Here is a 19,227-nt window from a genome sequence, read left to right on the forward strand (position 1 = left end):
GATTTCGTACAGAGGTCTGATTTCAGCACTGTTTCGTGCCAAAATCTCTTATATCAATTCTAAACTAACAGAGATGCCTCCTAACATCAATTATCTAGCATTTTTAACATGGCATGTGCGTAATCCACTAATTCATGACATTTAAGCAAACTGAACTGCAGAAACTAAAAGTAACAAAGTTCTAATAGTTAAACTTGCTAAATTCCTAAGATCTTCATTCCAAACTCCAGCTCACACACATCTTCATCGTTGCATTGACCTCCAGCCTCCACTAGTCCATCTTCCCTTTACCTTTATCTGCAGTATAAGGGAAATAGTATCTGTAAGCTTGAGAGCTTAGTAAGAAACCATCTACCTCACTAAAACATGCATTCGATGCAATATGCTTTTGAAAGAATGCTATTAAAATCATATGCTGAACTTGAGAAACATGGCATATTGAAATCACTACACATGAATACTAAAACATGGCATATAGGTTCATAAGATATGGAAATCAAAACTGATCATAAGACTATCACATGCCTCCATAAGAAAACTAAACAGAGCATGGACTGAACTAAGCTGATGGTAAACTATTGCTAGAGTTGTACTGCTTTCACATAGCTATTTTGTGAGGTTCTGAAAACTAATTACATAATAAGTGAAAATACGTAATCATGCTGCTGTTTGGGCCCAGCAACTGTACTTTGCTGTGCGCGCATCCCTAACTAGACCCGGGTTTGCAAGTCCCGAATTTAGTAGGGTTACTAGGTTAGCTGAACCTAGGGACGACTATGGGAGCCCATCCCAAATGGATATCTAATCCAGTACAGTGCCACTGAGAAAGTAAAATACTGAACATAAGCTAATAATACTTGTCTTGCTTTTACTAGGTTGTCTAAACCCAGAACTAGGTTATCTGAACCTAGAGGCGACTGTGGGAGCCCACCCATTGGACGTCTAGTCCCGTAAAAGCTGAAGCAAGACTAAATAAGCTGTGAAAAGGCTTCTATTGCATTTAGCTAAGCTAGTAAAATGCTTAAGTCGCATTTTAACTGTACTAATAATTTAATCGAACACTTGGTATACGCTAATTCGCATCCTTTGTGCCGAAAATCTACATACTACTAAAATGAAGCATAAAATTCATACGACAACTACTTATACTGTAGGTGAGGGGTTTCTTACCTCCTGTTCGGATTTTCTTACGATTCTGATCGCTAGATTTCCGGTGGAGACGATCTTCTCGATGATTCTCTCGCGTCTACGTGTTCCTCTCGCGAAGGGAAACGTCCTCGTGTCGGAGTCGTCGTCGGAAGGTGCTCCTAGAGCCCTTAGGCTTGGTGCGCCGAGAGAGGAAGAGGAGAGGGAGGGGGCGGCGTGAGGTTAGGGTGAGGAGGAGAAGAGTCACGATCAAAATAACCCTTCACTAAATTATTTCCCTATTTATATTAGGTGGTTAATTCGGCCAACTTAAATATAAATATAATTGATTCCCTCTTCTTTCAGCACGGCCATGCTGGGTTCACTTGGTTTACTAAAGCTATCTATAAGTCATAGGGTTCGCTAGGTCTCGGGTTCAATTCCCGTGTAGGCTATTTTCGTTTTCTATTTATTTTTGCTACTTTCGCTGTTCTAAAAATTCCATAAAAATATCCTAAAATTCCAGAAAAATACTAGGATATTTCTAATAATTATTTTGAGAAATTTCGGGCATTACAATCCCCCATACCTTATAAAAAGTTCATCCTCCAACTTAGAATAACTCTGGGTACTTCTGTCTCATACTGGCTTTTGTCTCCCAGGTTGCCTCTTCTACTGTGTGACTTTGCCAAATGACCTTTACTAATGGTACTTCCTTATTCCGTAATTTCTTAACTGCTCGATCTACTATCTGAGTAGGCCGACTGTCATAGCTGAGGTCTTCGCGGACTCGTACCAACTGGGGCTCAATCACCTGGGTGGCATCTGGGATGTGCTTCTTCAGCATAGAGACATGGAATACATTGTGGACAGCTGACATTTCCTGGGGTAGCTCTAGCTCATATGCTACCTTGCCAACTCTCCTGCTGATAAGGTATGGTCCCACATATCTGGGACTTAGTTTGCCCTTCTTCCCAAAATGCATTACTCCCTTCATGGGAGCTACTCTGAGGAACACTGAATCCCCAACTGAAAACTCTAAGGGTCTGCGCCGTGTATCAGCATAGCTTTTTTGGCAGCTCTGAGCTGTCTCTATCCTCTGGCGGATCTGCTGTATAGCTGCTGTGGTATCTGCTACTAGATCTGTCTAAAGTTCTAGTTCTTTCTGTTCACCACTCTCATACCAGCAGATTGGAGATCTACACCTCCGCCTATAGAGAGCCTCGTAAGGTGCCATACCGATAGTGGCCTAATAGCTATTATTGTATGCAAACTCTGCTAGACTCAGATATTTGCACCAACTTCCCTTGAAGTCTAGGGCACATGCTCGGAGCATATCTTCGAGTACCTGATTTACTCGCTCCGTCTGTCCATCTGTCTGAGGATGGAAGGTTGTGCTGAACTTTAACTTTGTGCCCAACGCTGACTGTACACACTCCCAGAAGTGTGATGTGAATCTGCTATCTCTGTCTGATATAATGGTTCGTGAGACTCCATGTAATCTGACTACCTCCTTGAGATACAACTGAGCTAGCTGTTCCATGGAGTAGGATATCCTGATGGCTAAGAAGTGGGCTGATTTAGTCAATCTGTCAACTATTACCCAGATGGTATCAAAACCATTCGTGGTTCTGGGTAATCGCACTATGAAATCCATAGAAATGTCCTCCCACTTCCATTCTGGAATCTGAATAGGCTGCAAAACTCCTCCTGGTCTCTGATGTTCTGCTTTAACCCTCTGACAGGTTAGGCAGGTGCTGACATATCGAGCGATGTCTCTCTTCATCCCAGGCCACCAAAAACATTTCTTCAAGTCCTGGTACGTTTTGGTGGAGCCAGGATGCATCGCATAGGGAGTCCTGTGAGCCTCATCTAAAATCTTTCTTCGTAGTTCCTCCTGATCTGGAACACATAATCTGTCACCAAAGTATAATACCCCGCTATCTGATATTCTGAACTCTCCACCTTCTGATTCTGCTATCCCTTGCTTGATTTTCTGAATTTCAGGATCCTGTTCCTGAGCTGTATGAATGTCACCAAGCAAGGTAGACTCTAATGTCATAGTAGAGAGTTGTCCAACTATGAGTTCGAGACCGAAATCTGTGATCTCTTTCTGTAGGGGCGGTGACATGGCTGCTAAAGATAATAGGGTAGCACTAGACTTTCTGCTAAGTGCGTCTGCTACCCTATTGGCTTTCCCTGGGTGGTAGAGGATGTCTATATCGTAGTCCTTGACCAGCTCTAGCCATCTACGCTGTCGCATATTCAGATCCTTCTGAGTGAAGAAGTACTTCATACTCTGATGATTTGTATACACTCTGCACTGAGCTCCATACAAGTAATGTCTCCAAATCTTGAGAGAGAACACCACTGCTGCAAGCTCAAGGTCATGAGTAGGGTAATTCTGCTCATATTCCTTGAGTTGTCTGGAGGCATAGGCGATCACCTTGCCGCTTTGCATCAGCACTGCTCCTAGTCCCAACTTAGAGGCATCACTATATATATCAAAGCTGTCTGTATTCTCTGGTAGAGTCAGAATAGGTGCACTGGTCAATCTTCTCTTTAGCTCGCTAAAGCTGTTCTCACAGTCCTCTGTCCACTGAAATTTTCTGTTCTTTCTGGTAAGAGCTGTCAGTGGGGAGGCTATCCTGGAGAAGTCCTCGATGAATTTTCTGTAATAGCCTGCTAATCCCAGAAAGCCTCTGATTTCACTGGCATTCTTAGGTCTTTTCCAGTTACTCACAGCTTCTATCTTACTGGGATCTACCATGATACCACCCTTTGAGATGATATGACCCAGGAAGGACACCTGATCTAACTAAAATTCACATTTTGTGAACTTGGCATATAACTGGTTCTGCTGAAGGGTCTGCAATACTATTTTCAGGTGCTCTGCATGTTCTTCCTGAGTTCCTGAATAGATAAGAATGTCATCGATGAACACAATAACAAACTTATCTAAGTATTCTCTGAATACCCAGTTCATGAGGTCCATGAAAGTAGCTGGAGCATTTGTCACGCCAAAGGGCATGACTACGAACTCATAATGTCTGTATCTAGTCCTGAATGTCGTCTTGGGTATATCCCCTTCTTTAACTTTCACCTGATGATAACCTGATCTGAGGTCTACCTTAGAGAACACTACTGCTCAAGCCAATGAGAAGATCGGATGGTCAACCTAGGGTCAACATCTTCTTAAGCGCTTTCCTTTTGGCCACCTTGTGTTGCTCGCGCCCTCCTCGTAACTCCGTCTCGAGTGGACCTTCCTCCGCTCCAATTTTGTACATTACAATTTTTGAAACTCGAGTTACATTCGAGTCTAAATCTAATTTACAACAAGAATATATAAAAGAGAGGCACGACGCGCAGGTCGCAAATGATATACAGCACACGCAAACACAAATGACGGCGCGCAGGCCGTATTATAAATTACAACACAATTTCCAAATCCAATTTGGGTTATTTGGGCCATGACTATCACAAAATTAATATATAATTCAAAATTATATATTTTTCATAATTTTCTATAATTTTTCATAATTTTACAATTTTATGGGTAAATTTTTCCCAGCGGTCCCGATTAGCGATTTCGGGCGCAATCGCGGAGCAAATCCCCTTGCGGGGTTAGGGGAAGTACCCTTACCCGTGATCTAACCATCGCGAGTTGCTCCTAAGCGATCCAATAGCGCCTAAGCCCTCTGTCCCAAAACGTTTTGGGGTCGAAACTTCGCCTTTTCGTGAAAAACTTCTCGGTAGTCGAAGCCTACAAGTGTCTAAACACTTGTGCTTCGTTACTACGAGAAAATAACCCATTAAAACTATAAAAACATCAATTTACAGAAGTTTACAGATTTATATTTTTTCATAAAATATGAAACGAAACTCGTACTCTCTTTGCACGTGGCTTTGATACCACTGTTGGATTTTTCGGGCCGCGAAAACCGCTTTTCGCGTTGCGGAAACCCCGAATCACCCATGCCACCGGATCCGTGCAAAGGAAAAATTCGAAAAATTTCAAGTACGAGTTAGAAAACTTCAACTTACACTAAATCTACAAAGGTTAAGATGTATATACCCTTGATGCGCGCCCTACGCGAATCCCGCTCGTCCAAAATGTCGGATCTCTAGACCGTCAAGCGTACGACCCTCTAGAAGTATCCACACGGACAACTTAGGTGGAGAAGACCTAAACAAAGGTGTGCTAGCACCTTGATAGGCCACGACAAGAAGAGGAGAGGGAGAGAGCAAGAAGAACTCAAGGAGGAAGAAGAAGGAATGAATGAAAGAATAATTTTCAAAATGAAAAATTATTCTTCTCATTCAAGTGGCCGGCCACCATCATGTGTGTAACTCTCCACATTAATGCATTAAGTGTCATTAATGTGAAGCCATTAAAGAGAATGGCTTTGTAACTTCCATGAGGTGGCACCCAATGATAATGTGGAGTAACATCATTAGTCCACATCAATGTCAACTCACCAATGAGGTGGCATAAAGTCAAGTCTAACTTGACTTTTCATCTTCCTCTCAAGTCAAGTGAAACTTGACCAAATCTCTTCCATGGTTGATCTAATCTAACCATTTGATTCAAGCCAACTTAATATAATGAATCTAATTCATTAAATTAAATTAATCTAATGAGTCATAATCTAAATTAGACTCATTGTATACATGAATCAACTTGAGTCTAACTCAATTAGTCTAATTTGGATTACTCTTAATCCAATTGGATCCATCAAATGAATCAAGTCCACTTGGTTCATCATATGAACCTAATCTCCATCTAATTGTCCTTAGTGTGTGACCCTATAGGTTCTTGTAACGTTGGCAATGCCCCTAAACCCATTTAGGAGCTTAAGTAATGAGCGGTATCTAGCAACACATCATTACTACCCAAGTTACAAGAATGTTCAGATCCAACATCACCTTGTGACTACTAGTTGGGACTCCTCACAATATATGACAAGTGTCCTTCTATCCTAGACATCTAGATTGGCCAATGTGAGGCATAGACCGTGTCATCCTCTGACCAATCTAAATCTTGAACTCTAAGTAGACTCACTAAATCAAATGAGCTCAATATCCTATATTGACTCAATTGGGCATGGCCATGCACTTCGTGGTCTCACTCTATCAAGAATACCGATGTCACTCCCGTCATATAGAAGGGATAGATACCATCTACATCACTCACATCCCTCTGCATAATTTGTTACATACCCAGTAATCGCCTTTATAGTCCACCCAGTTACGGGTGACGTTTGACGAAACTAAAGTACATAACTCCTTATGTAGGGAACCATGGTGACTTCAGGTCTAAGGACTAGTAGTCATACTAATAGCCACATGAGAAAGTATATGACACTCATATAACGATCCATGATACTTTCTCATGGTGGGTCATTCAGTATACATTCTCTAATGCATACCCATGTGTCAACTTGATATCTCTATATCCATGACTTGTGAGATCAAGTCATCGAGTTGACCTACATGCTTGTCTTATTGCATTAACATTGTCCCTGAATGTTAATACTCGACTAGGAATGATTTAGAGTAGTGTTCCCTATATCATCTCACTATCGGTTCAACTAACCGATTGATATAGGTAAGAACCTTCTACTCAAGGGCGTTACTATACTTAGTTTATTTGGCACCAATACAAGTAAGTATAATAACCAAAAACCAAATGCCTTTATTTATATAAAATATGATACAACAAGTCCAAAATACAATCATCAAATGATTGGCTCTTGGGCTCTAGCCAACAATCTCCCACTAGCACTAGTGCCAATCAGTGTAGGCTCTAAGCCCAAATGACCTAGTGTGACCATCATGCTTCTTCTGTGCCAAAGCCTTGGTCAAGGGATCTGCGATGTTAGCCTCTGTAGGTACTCTGAAAATCTTCACATCTCCTCTCTTGATTATCTCTCAAATGAGATGGAAGCGCCGTAGTATGTGTTTGGTCCGCTGGTGTGAGCGAGGTTCCTTCGCCTGTGCTATAGCTCCATTGTTGTCACAATAGAGCTCAATAGGGTCAGCAATGCTAGGACCACCCCAAGTTCAGTGATGAACTTGCGAATCCAAACTGTCTACTCGGCTTCTGTTGTAGAATCAGCTACTGTGTCCTGCTCGAACTCTTCCACTCACAGGACCACCATTAATGCAAAATACGAACCCCGATTGCGATCTATAGTCATCCCGGTCGGTCGGGATGAACCCTATACAGCTAGCTCATCATTGCCTCCATATATCAAGAAATATTCTTTAGTCCTTCTTAAGTACTTAATAATATTCTTGACCGCTATCCGATGACTTTCACCTGGATCTGCTCGTCATGCTCAAAGCGTACGAGACATCAGGTCGAGTACATAGCATGGTGTACATGATCGATCCTATGGCTAAGGCATAAGGGATCTGATCCATGCGGTCTCTCTCCTCTCTAGAAGAGGGACCTTGAGTCTTCGAAAGACTCACGCCATGTGACATCGGCAGAAATCCCTTCTTGGAATTTTGCATGGCAAACCGAAGGAGCACCTTGTCAATGTATGTACTCTGACTTAGGCCAAGCAATCTCTTAGATCTATCTCTATAGATCTGTATTCCTAGAATGCGGGATGCCTCACCTATGTCCTTCATTGAGAAGCAACTCCCTAGCCAGGTCTTGACAGACTGAAGCATAGGGATGTCCTTCCCAATGAGTAGTATGTCATCCACATAAAATATGAGGAAGACATCTATATCCCCTACAACCTTCTTGTAGACACAAGGTTTATCTTCGTTCTTGATGAAACCAAACTGTTTGATTGCATCATCAAATCGAAGATTCCAGCTCCGAGAAGCTTGCTTTAGTCCATAAATGGACCTATGCAGCTAGTATGCTGTGGATCTACAAAACCCTCAGGTTGTGTCATGTACACATCCTCGAGTAGGTTTCCATTCAGAAACGCGGTTTTGACGTCCATCTGCTAGATCTCGTAATCGTGGTAAGCTGCAATAGCAAGCATGATCCGAATGGACTTAAACATCGCTACTGGAGAAAAGATTTCATCATAGTCAATACCATGAATCTGCTTGAAACCTTTAGCGACCCTTATAGATAAGTCCATCCATGTCAGTCTTTCTCTTAAAGACCCACTTACACCCAATGGGTTTTACCCCTTCAGGTGGATCCACCAAAGTCCATACTTGGTTGGTGCACATGGATTCCATTTCGGATCTCATGGCCTCTAGCCATTTCTCGGAATCTGGTCTCATCACAGCTTCCTGATAGGTGGTAGGCTCATCCTCTATGAGCACAACGTCATCATGGTCAGCCAAGATAAATGAGTATCTCTCAGGCTGACGACGTACCCTATCAGACCTGTGAAGAGGTATGTCTACTTGAACTGGTTGTTGTTCCTCAACTCCTTGTGGAACAACATCATCCACAACACTTTGTGGTTCCAGTTCAATTTCCATCGAGGCATCAGTGCTATTGTTCGCATCTTGAACTTCTTCAAGATCGAACGCGCTCCCACTAGTCTTTCTAGAAACAAAGTCCCTTAGAAATATCTTGTGCTGACTGGGAATGTAGAAGTAATATCCCTTAGTTTCCTTGGGATATCCAATAAAGTAGCACTTGTCGGATTTGGGTCCTAACTTGTCTGAGACTTGACGTCGAACGTAAGCCTCACAACCCCAAATCCTCATGAAAGACACCTGGGCATCTCTCCCAGTCCATATCCTATATGGTGTCTTTATCACGGCCTTGGATGGAACTCGGTTGAGTATAAAAGCTGTCGTGTCTAGAGCATAACCCCAAAGGTATGTCGGAAGATCTGTGTGACTCATCATAGATCGCACCATATCTAATATGGTACGATTCCTCCTTTCGGATACACCATTCCACTGTGGTGTTCCAAGAGGAGTGAGTTGGGATAGAATCCCACACTCAGCTAGATAGTCACAAAACTCATGGCTAAGGTATTCTCCACCTCGATCGGATCGAAGTATCTTAATACTCTTGCCAAGCTGGTTCTGTACTTCATTCTTGAATTCTTTGAACTTTTCAAAGGATTCAGACTTATGTGTCATCAAGTACACATAACCATATCTACTGAAGTCATCAGTAAATGTGATGAAGTACCTATAACCGCCTCTAGCAGCAACATTGAAAGGGCCACATACATCCCTATGTATGAGTCCTAACAAATTAGTCGCTCTCTCGCTGTGCCCACTAAAAGGAGTCTTGGTCATCTTGCCTCGTAGGCATGACTCGCATACCTCATATGAGTCCAGCATACCATCCTTATGGAGATGGGATAAGCGCTTGTCATTTATATGACCTAAGCGACAGTGCCAGAGGTAAGTTTGGTTCATGTCATTTGACTTGAACCTCTTGGTATTTATGTTATAGATAGGGCTCTCAAGGTCTAGAATATAGAGTCCGTTTATCAGAGGTACACTACAATAGAACATATCGTTTAAATAGACGGAACAACATTTGTTCTTTATAGTAAACGAGAAACCTTTCTTGTCCAAACAAGAAACTGATATAATGTTCTTAGCTAATGCAGGCACATAACAACAATCGTCTAACTCTAGTACAAGCCCAGAGGGCAGAGATAGAAAGTAAGTCCCTACAGCAACAGCAGCAACCCGTGCTCCATTGCCTACTCGTAGGTCCACCTCGCCCTTTGTCAATGCGCTGTTATTTCTCAGCGCCTGCACATCAGTACAAATGTGAGAATCACATTCAGTATCTAATACCCATGATGTAGAAATAGATAGATTGACTTCTATAACATATATACCTGAAGTGGAAGTCTCACTTCGCTTCTTCTTAAGATCCTCCAATGCCCGGTCTGACCGCAGTGGAAGCAGGTAGCATCCTTGGCGACCCCTCCTTTAGGCTTGATGTTGCCTTGCCTTTGCCCTTGGCTTGGGACTTTCCCTTGCCTTTGGGCTTGCCCTTGCCCTTATGTTTACGAACCATCAGAGCAGTGTTGGGCTTAGCTTAACATGCTAAGCGGCTTGGGCGGTGGCTTGTCAATCTCGTTCATATTGTAGTTTAGAACGAATTGACTGTAGCTATCCGGCAAGGATTGTCAGTGGTCAGCTCTTGGCCAAGAGGGAACCCCAACCTTTGTAGGTTCTCAATGTACCCAATCATTTTGAGTACATATGGGCCTCTGGGCCCGTCGACATCTTACATCAAAAAAGGTGCCCTTGAGATCTCAAATCTCTCATGCCTCGCTTGACCTTGATACAGTTGACGAAGATGTTCAACCATATCGTAAGCGCCCATTAACTCATGTTGCTTCTGAAGCTCAGAGTTCATGGTCGCGAGCATTAGACATGACACATCTAATGCGTCATCTTGATGCTTCTTGTAAGCATCTTTGTCAGCTCGCGGGGCATTGGCAGGAGGAGCCTCCGGAATGGGCTGCTCCAGAACGTAGAGTTTACGTTCCTGAGTGAGAACTATTCTCAGGTTCCTGTACCAGTCCAGGAAGTTTGCTCCGTTGAGCTTGTCCTTCTCAAGGACAGATCGCAGAGAGAAGGTGTTCGTATTCGACGTCATGGTAATCTACAACAGAAATAAAAGCAGAAATAAATACCATATTCTAAATCATTTAATTAGGCCTTTAAGTAAATGATGCTCCCACTGAATTCTATAATTCATGTGGGACAAGATCCATATCATACTAACCCTTGAGTTAGCTTTGGCTAATACGCCCAAGACTTAGTATGATCGGTAGGTAACGATTACCAATTACATCTCTATGCAACTCTTGTTTATAGGATAAAATCTGCATTTATATTAAAACTCGAGTTAGCTTTTGCTAATACGCCCGAGAATCAATATAAACGTGATTTTGTCCTACCTTTCCAACCATTGGAAGAATGTCTATAGTTGTACTCGATCCAACCGAGTAAACTAGGAATACTCAATCTAATTGAGTTTGTATTCACCCATGCGTTGATAGGCGGGACCAAGATTGTCCCTCCGTACCCTACCAAGATAGTATGTGTTGCTCTGCTTTAGCAGATTTAACAACAACATGCGATCGAGGTAGTGGTAGGTATCACGGCATGGTAGGCATTAGAGTTGACGTAATTTAGATCTAATCTAAACGTCGATGTGTTTCAAATACACGATAGATCTAATCTATCCAATAGAGTGCATCTTGTACACGATGTAGATCTAATCTAATCGTAAGGGTGCATCTTGTGCACGATTTAGATCTAATCTAATCGTAAGGCACTAATTAATTACTAAATTATGCATCACATACACAAAATCAATTAATTAAATAATTTTTATGATTTAGTCATGGCCCTACTACGATCTTCTCAAGCCAATGAGAAGATCGGATGGTCAACCTAGGGTCAACAGCTTCTTAAGCGCTTTCCTTTTAGCCACCTTGTGTTGCTCGCGCCCTCCTCGTAACTCCGTATCGAGTGGACCTTCCTCCGCTCCAATTTTGTACATTACAATTTTTGAAACTCGAGTTACATTCGAGTCTAAATCTAATTTACAACAAGAATATATAAAAGAGAGGCACGATGCGCAGGTCGCGAATGATATACAGCACACGCAAACACAAATGACGGCGCGCAGGCCGTATTATAAATTACAACACAATTTCCAAATCTAATTTGGGTTATTTGGGCCATGACTATCACAAAATTAATATATAATTTAAAATTATATATTTTTCATAATTTTCTGAAATTTTTCATAATTTTACAATTTTATGGGTAAATTTTTCCCGGCGGTCCCGATTAGCGATTTTGGGCACAATTGCGGAGCAAATCCCCTTACGGGGTTAGGGGAAGTACCCCTACCCGCGATCTAACCATCGCGAGTTGCTCCTAAGCGATCCAATAGCAACTAAGCCCGCTGTCCCAAAACGTTTTGGGGTCGAAACTTCGCCTTTTCGTGAAAAACTTCTCGGTAGTCGAAGCCTACAAGTGTCTAAACACTTGTGCTTCGTTACTACGAGAAAAAAACCCATTAAAACTATAAAAACATCAATTTACAGAAAGTTTACAGATTTATATTTTTTCATAAAATATGAAACGAAACTCGTACTCGCTTTGCACGTGGCTCTGATACCACTGTTGGATTTTTCGAGCCGCGAAAACCGCTTTTCGCGTCGCGGAAACCCCGAATCACCCATGCCACTGGATCCGTGCAAAGGGAAAATTCGAAAAATTTCGAGTACGAGTTAGAAAACTTTGATTTACACTAAATCTACAAAGGTTAAGATGTATATACCCTTGATGCGCGCCCTACGCGAATCCCGCTCGTCCAAAATGCCGGATCTCTAGACCGTCAAGCGTACGGTCCTCTAGAAGTATCCAAACGGACAACTTAGGTGGAGAAGACCAAAACAAAGGTGTGCTAGCACCTTGATAGGCCACGGCAAGAAGAGGAGAGGGAGAGAGCAAGAAGAACTCAAGGAGGAAGAAGAAGGAATGAATGAGAGAATAATTTCCAAAATGAAAAGTTATTCTTCTCATTCAAGTGGCCGGCCACCATCATGTGTGTAACTCTCCACATTAATGCATTAAGTGTCATTAATGTGAAGCCATTAAAGAGAATGGCTTTGTAACTTCCATGAGGTGGCACCCAATGATGATGTGGAGTAACATCATTAGTCCACATCAATGCCAACTCACCAATGAGGTGGCATAAAGTCAAGTCTAACTTGACTTTTCATCTTCCTCTCAAGTCAAGTCAAACTTGACCAAATCTCTTCCATGGTTGATCTAATCTAACCATTTGATTCAAGCCAACTTAATATAATGAATCTAATTCGTTAAATTAAATTGATCTAATGAGTCATAATCTAAATTAGACTCATTGTATACATGAATCAACTTGAGTCTAACTCAATTAGCCCAATTTGGATTACTCTTAATCCAATTGGATCCATCAAATGAATCAAGTCCTCTTGGTTCATCATATGAACTAATCTCCATCTAATTGTCCTTAGTGTGTGACCTTATAGGTTCTTGTAACGTTGGCAATGCCCCTAAACCCATTTAGGAGCATAAGTAATGAGCGGTATCTAGCAACACATCATTACTACCCAAGTTGTAATATCCTATATTGACTCATTTGGACATGGCCATGCACTTCGTGGTCTCACTCTATCAAGAATACCGATGTCACTCCCGTCATATAGAAGGGATAGATCCCATCTACATCACTCACATCCCTCTGCATAATTTGTTACATACCCAGTAATCGCCTTTATAGTCCACCCAGTTACGGGTGACGTTTGACGAAACTAAAGTACATAACTCCTTATGTAGGGAACCATGGTGACTTCAGGTCTAAGGACTAGTAGTCATACTAATAGCCACATGAGAAAGTATATGACACTCATATAACGATCCATGATACTTTCTCATGGCGGGTCATTCAGTATACATTCTCTAATGCATACCCATGTGTCAACTTGATATCTCTATATCTATGACTTGTGAGATCAAGTCATCGAGTTGACCTACATGCTAGTCTTATTGCATTAACATTGTCCCTGAATGTTAATACTCGACTAGGAATGATTTAGGGTAGTGTTCCCTATATCATCTCACTATCGGTTCAACTAACCGATTGATATAGGTAAGAACCTTCTACTCAAGGGCGTTACTATACTTAGTTTATTTGGCACCAATACAAGTAAGTATAATAACCAAAAACCAAATGCCTTTATTTATATAAAATATGATACAACAAGTCCAAAATACAATCATCAAATGATTGGCTCTTGGGCTCTAGCCAACACCTTTGAGATGATATAACCCAGGAAGGACACCTGATCTAACCAAAATTCACATTTTGTGAACTTGGCATATAACTGGTTCTACTGAAGGGTCTACAATACTATTTTCAGGTGCTCTGCATGTTCTTCCTGAGGTCCTGAATAGATAAGAATGTCATCGATGAACACAATAACAAACTTGTCTAAGTATTCTCTGAATACCCTGTTCATGAGGTCCATGAAAGTAGCTTGAGCATTTGTCACACCAAAGGGCATGACTACGAACTCATAATGTCCGTATCTAGTCCTGAATGTCGTCTTGGGTATATCCCCATCTTTAACTTTCACCTGATGATAACCTGATCTGAGGTCTACCTTAGAGAACACTGCTGCTCCCTTTAGCTGATCAAACAGGTCATCTATTCTGGGAAGAGGATACCTGTTCTTGATGGTGACTTGGTTCAATGCCCGGTAATCTATACACAGGCGCATGCTCCCGTCCTTCTTCTTCACGAACAATACAGGCGCTCCCCATGGTGAGTGACTAGGACGTATGAAGCCTTTGTCAAGCAGCTCCTGTAGTTGCTCATGAAGTTCCTTCAGTTCTGCTGAAGCCATGCGGTAGGGTGCTTTGGAAATAGGATTTGTACCGGGGATGAGTTCTATCTCAAATTCGATCTCCCTGTCTGGTGCTAGGCCTGGTAACTCTTCAGGGAAGACTGCTGGGTAGTCACATACGACTCGGACCTCTGCTAGCTGTCGGTCCTTGTCCTGACTAGTACTGACTATGTGTGCTAAAAATCCCGTACATCCTGAATCCATTATCTCTGTGCTTTCATAGTTGAAAGAAACTTTTTGGCCTTTCTCTTGGGTTCTCCGATGAACTCGAACTGTGCTTCTGCTTCTGGTTGGAATACGACTTTCTGTTTACGACACTCGATGGAAGCACCGTATCTGATCAAGAAGTCCATTCCGAAGATGACATCGTAGTCAGTCATATTTAGCACTATCAGATCACAAAAGAGTTCTCTGTCTGCTATAATGATTGGCACTGCTCTGAGCCAGTGCGTGGATGCCATAATTTCTCCTGAAGGCAATGTCATCAGAAATTGACTACTGAGTACCTCTGAAGGTATTGCTAACTTCTCGGCAAATGCCCTGGATATATAAGAATGGGTTGCCCCAGTATCGAATAAGATAGTTGTACTTTGCTGTAAAATACTAATCTGACCTGTAACAACTATCGAGCCATTTGCTACGTCCTCTCTAGTGAGTGAGTAGATCCTCACATTGGTCGTAGCTGGAGGGGCTTCTAATCTGCCCTGGCTGATCTGTGGACCATCTAAAGCGGCCTGCATCTGATGCAACTGTGCTGGCTTGACTTCATACTGAACCGGCTGTGGTGGAGGAAAGCTGGTCTTGTTCGGACACTGTTTGGCCATGTGCCCTTCTTGTCCGCACTCAAAGCATCCTCGTGTGCCCTTATGACAAACTCCAGGGTGGAATTACACACAAGTAGCACACTTTGGATAACTGGGCTGTTTGCTAGCTGGTCCTCCTTTTGGATAACTCCCTGGTTTGCGCTTGTTGCTGGAGTTCCCTTTCTAGTTAGAGCCGTGGGAGCTGTGGCCCTGATGTTTCTGAGTACCTGAGCCTCCTTGGCCCTTGGATTCTGAGAGAACTTGCTTCTGCTGCTTGATGCTGTTCTGATAATGCTCAGTGATTAGGGCACTACTCACTAGTTCTTCTGTGGTTTGTGGCCTATGAACGCCACTGGCTACATTCAGTGCTATGTCCGGCCTTAGCATCTTAAGCATCAGTCGGACTCATTCCTTTCCAGTGCTGACTAACTCAGGACACAGACGAGCCAGCCTGTTGAATTTCTTCACGGCCTCCTCAACTGAAAGGCTGCCCTGGCGAAACTCCGTGAACTCGTCATAGTGGCGGGTCGTGACCCGCATATGAAAGAACTCCTCAAAGAATTCCTTCTCGAAGTCAGCCCATGTCATCTGGTTTACTGGGCGCTTCACTCTAATTCTCTCCCACCACATGCGTGCATCTCCTACCAGGCAGAAGGAGGCGCACTTCACCTTCTCATGTTCTGGCCAGTCCAGAAGCTCCATCGTACTCTCTAGTGTTTTGAACCAGGCTTGAGAATCCCATGGTTCAATGGTGCCTGAGAAACTCTCTGGCTTGACTCTCTGTCACTGGATCAGATAGGCTTCTCTCTGCGTTCTTGCTGCTGGGGCTACTGGTGCCGTAGGCTGGACTGGTGGAACCTCTAAGACTACTGGCGTTGCTAAGTTTGGTTCCGGGGTGACTGTGGGAGTATTCTGCTGATTAGCCTTTAAGGTGGCTATCTCCTGTTGCTGTTCAGCTAACTGCTGCTGTAACTGAGCCACTAATGCTGTAAGGTCTGGGGGAGGTACTGAACTGTCTGCCTCATGCTGGGGCTCAGTGGCTGGTGCCCTTCTAGCTGGGCGTCCTCGTGCCATTTCTAAAGGAACAAAGGACATACATAACCAATACAATCATAATGGAGTAACTATTGTTATCATGTTAACTACGATCATAAACAAGCATGCTTTAGTTATCTACAAACATGAAAGCAATAAACATACAAAGTGAGAGGTATTCTTACTTGGAAGCTGCAGGTTCAATGCTGATGTGTGTGTAGGAAGTATAGAAACTGTTCTGATACCACTCTGTAACGACCCGCCTTCTACTAACTAAGCTGTGAGGCCGGACCGTCACATTATGCTATGCTAACTATTCCATGACCATCACTAAGTCTAGGTGCGGAAGCTGTACTAATTAAAATTTTGCTAAACTATTATCATTTCTTGATTCTATATGTGCTAAGAGGTGTGATCTAAACCATTCATGACATATATTACATCCCCCAATGGTCAAGGAACTTAACTAAGAGTTTCTTACTAAAATCAGGCCTCCCAATCGATCCACGGATCGATTGGAATGGCTTGATCGATCCATTGATCGATCCAGGTGGCTACTGTATGCGGAACTCAGGTTGGATCGATCCAGTGATTGATTCAGCACGCCACGGTGCTCGGGGCAATATTCTGGATCGATCGGCTGATCGATCCAGACTGGCCAATCGATCTATTGATCGATCCCAGGGCTTTCTGTTCGCGACCGAAAGCATCCGGATCGATCGGCTGATCGATCCAGGAGCTTAGTGTTCGCGGTACGAACTTCTCAATCGATCGGCTGATCGATTGAGAAGCCTCCAATCGATCGGTCGATCAATTGGGGTTTCTGATTTCGTATAGAAGTCTGATTTCAGCACTGTTTCGTGCCAAAATCTCTTATATCAATTCTAAACTAACAGAGATGCCTCCTAACATCAATTATCTAGCATTTTTAACATGGCATGTGCGTAATCCACTAATTCATGACATTTAAGTAAACTGAACTGCAGAAACTAAAAGTAACAAAGTTCTAATAGTTAAACTTGCTAAATTCCTAAGATCTTCATTCCAAACTCCAGCTCACACACATCTTCATCGTTGCATTGACCTCCAGCCTCCACTAGTCCATCTTCCCTTTACCTTTATCTGCAGTATAAGGAAAATAGTATCTGTAAGCTTGAGAGCTTAGTAAGAAACCATCTACCTCACTAAAACATGCATTCGATGCAATATGCTTTTGAAAGAATGCTATTAAAATCATATGCTGATCTTGAGAAACATGGCATACTGAAATCACTACACATGAATACTAAAACATGGCATACAGGTTCATAAGATATGGAAATCAAAACTGATCATAAGACTATCACATGCCTCCATAAGAAAACTAAACAGAGCATGGACTGAACTAAGCTGATGCTAAACTATTGCTAGAGTTGTATTGCTTTCACATAGCTATTTTGTGAGGTTCTGAAAACTAATTACATAATAAGTGAAAATATGTAATCATGCTGCTGTTTGGGCCCGGCAACTGTACTTTACTGTGCGCGCATCCCTAACTAGACCCGGGTTTGCAAGTCCCGAATTTAGTAGGGTTACTAGGTTAGCTGAACCTAGGAACGACTATGAGAGCCCAACCCAAATGGATATCAAATCCAGTATAGTGCCACTGAGAAAGTAAAATACTGAACATAAGCTAATAATACTTGTCTTGCTTTTACTAGGTTGTTTAAACCCAGAACTAGGTTATCTGAACCTAGAGGCGAATGTGGGAGTGTAACACCCACTAAGCTTTTAAGATAAATCAGAGAATGATGAATTTTGCCTTAGAAAAATAATAAGAAGTGAGTTGAAGCAAAAAGAAATAAAATGAAATAAAAAGAAGAGGAGGTCAAGGATTGAACCTTGAACCTCTTATACTATAATTTATAGAATTCATTAGTAGAAACCAATTGGGATAGAGAGAAGATATTGATAGCAAGGAAAGGGAATGCATGATAAAGATAGGAGTAAAGATTTAAGAAGAGAAAGCAAGAAAAGAGCAAGAGAAAGACAACTTGCCTTCCTCCCTTCCTCTCTCTTTTCCCTCTCTTGCCGTGACCTTAAATGGAGAATTAAGGGGATTCATTCCCCCTTGTTTCATCATGAATGATGAGAATAAATTAGAAAATAAAATAAATAAAAGAAAATAGGAAAAAAGGCTAAGGGAGAAGGAAAGCAAAAACCGATTTTGCTACCTCTTCCCCCTTAACATAAAAGAGAATATGTAAAGGGAAAATTCTATTTTCTCTCATTTATCTCATTCTCTCCTCTCCCTCACCAAACCCTCAGTCCCCTCTCCTCCATCTTCGGCCCCAAGCCAAGGTTTTCTCCTAAGAAAGCCTAAGATACAAGGAGGACTTAGCAAGGGAATCAAGGAAAGGGAACTAGAAGAAGAGGCTACTTCTTCCATCACCACACCTTAGATCCACAAGCGAAAAGGATGTAAGCTTCCCCTCACCTGTGGTACAAGGTGTTTTATGTGCTTTTCAGATTTTATGAGGATTAGAAAACCTAGAATAGAATTTAAGAAAATTCGGCTAAAGAAGAGTTTTCAAATCTAGGAAGGTTTAAACAAGTCCTCATTTCATGATATTTTTTTTCTATGATATGTAGGAAGGTTTTCCTTCATGTTTTTATACCTATATGATGCTTGATCAGAGGAGTACCTAACCCTAGAATTTCGTCCAAAATTATTTTAAAGAGGTTAGGGAAATCATTGTTTAACCAAACTAGTACAAGATTTCCTCCATGAATTACTAAGGGTCTTTTATTGGTTTTCTTGCTTGAAAGTTACTTGGAACCAAAAGAAATCCACTCATATGTTTCGGCCAAGAAAGAGCTTAGGGTTAGGAAGATCTTTAAATTTA

This window comes from Zingiber officinale, chromosome 1A (genome assembly GCF_018446385.1).
Source record: "Zingiber officinale cultivar Zhangliang chromosome 1A, Zo_v1.1, whole genome shotgun sequence".
NCBI lineage: Eukaryota > Viridiplantae > Streptophyta > Magnoliopsida > Zingiberales > Zingiberaceae > Zingiber > Zingiber officinale.